At 45.2% G+C, this 1,185-nt stretch overlaps 1 protein-coding gene and 1 long non-coding RNA gene across 6 annotated transcripts in view; one reads left to right on the top strand and one right to left on the bottom strand.

Moving 5' to 3' along the window:
- The window catches only part of TSNARE1 (t-SNARE domain containing 1), a 571,939-nt gene that overhangs the window by 478,597 nt on the left and 92,157 nt on the right, over window positions 1–1,185 (top strand). The gene's annotated exons all lie outside the window — the stretch shown is intronic.
- The window catches only part of LOC109322373, a 17,893-nt gene that overhangs the window by 16,485 nt on the left and 223 nt on the right, over window positions 1–1,185 (bottom strand). The window lies entirely within an intron of this gene.

Below are 1,185 nucleotides of genomic sequence, written 5' to 3'. Positions count from 1 at the left end.
TCATGCGCGTGGCTCTCCTCTGGACTCTCTCAAGCTTCTCCACATCCTTTTTGAATTGTGGAGCCCAAAACTGGACGCAGTCTCCAGCTGCGGCCTCACCAAGGCCGAGTACAAGGGGAGAATGACATCTCGGGATTTGCTTGAGAAGCATCTATGGATGCACGCCAGCGTTTTGGTCGCTTTACTAGCCGCAGCATCGCATTGCAGGCTCATGTTCACCTTGTTGTCAATGGTGATCCCTGTGGAAGAAATCAAAGTTCGTGTTGTGTTTGGTATTAGAATTCACAGACTTAGTCTGAGTTTATTGGCGACTATACCATACGATTGTAGGGAGGAGATCTAACAAAACTCCCCCCCTCTACAAGTTAACATACCTTTTTAAACCTAAAATTGTTTAAACAAAGCATCCTGGAAAAGAAAGTCAGGACTAAATAATAACAGTTGCTTGCTCAGCAACATGTTTTGTTTTGAAAACTGTTATCACCTTTTTTGTTTTTAGGAAAGGAAGAACATTTCTTCCAAAAGAACTGTGCATAGAGTCATAATAAGCAGAAGAGTTTTTCTTATCTTAAAACATTTTAAATTATGAAGCAAGACCATTTTTTTTCCTTCACTCTTTTTCCTTATTTAAGTTAGAGGCCTGGATTGATCAACAGTCAGATAGAGGCCTGGATAAATTTATAGTCAAGTTAGAGGGGCTTGGATAAATCTACTTCAACACCCCCAAGTCTGTTTCTTCCATAGCGCTAGCCAGCATAGCACCGCCGAGCCCATAAGGATAGGCAGGTTTTTCCTCCCAAGGTGGAGAGCCTTGCATTTTTCGGTGTTAAACACCATGAGGTTCTCGTCTGCCCATTTGCTGAGCTTGTCCAAGTCACCCTGGATCACCCGCCTATCTTCTGGCGTGGATACTTTGCCCCAGAGTTTGGTGTCATCTGCGAACTTGGCCAGTCCACTCCTGACTCCAATGTGCACATCATTAATGAAGATGTTGAACAGGATGGGTCCCAGGACAGAGCCTTGAGGGACCTCACTGGTCACAGGGCACCATGATGAGTGACTGCCATCAATTACCACCCTCTGGGTCTGACCACGGAGCCAATTTCCCAGCCAGCAAATCGTGGTGGACCCAAGGCCACAATTGGCCAGTTTCACCAAAAGGTGATCATGGGATACCAGATCAAA

The sequence above is a fragment of the Crocodylus porosus genome, unplaced genomic scaffold (assembly GCF_001723895.1).
Source record: "Crocodylus porosus isolate Cpor-Errol unplaced genomic scaffold, CroPor_comp1, whole genome shotgun sequence".
Lineage (NCBI taxonomy): Eukaryota > Metazoa > Chordata > Crocodylia > Crocodylidae > Crocodylus > Crocodylus porosus.
The sequence above is the reverse complement of the archived record's forward strand: the minus strand, read 5'-3'. Positions and strand labels throughout refer to the sequence as shown.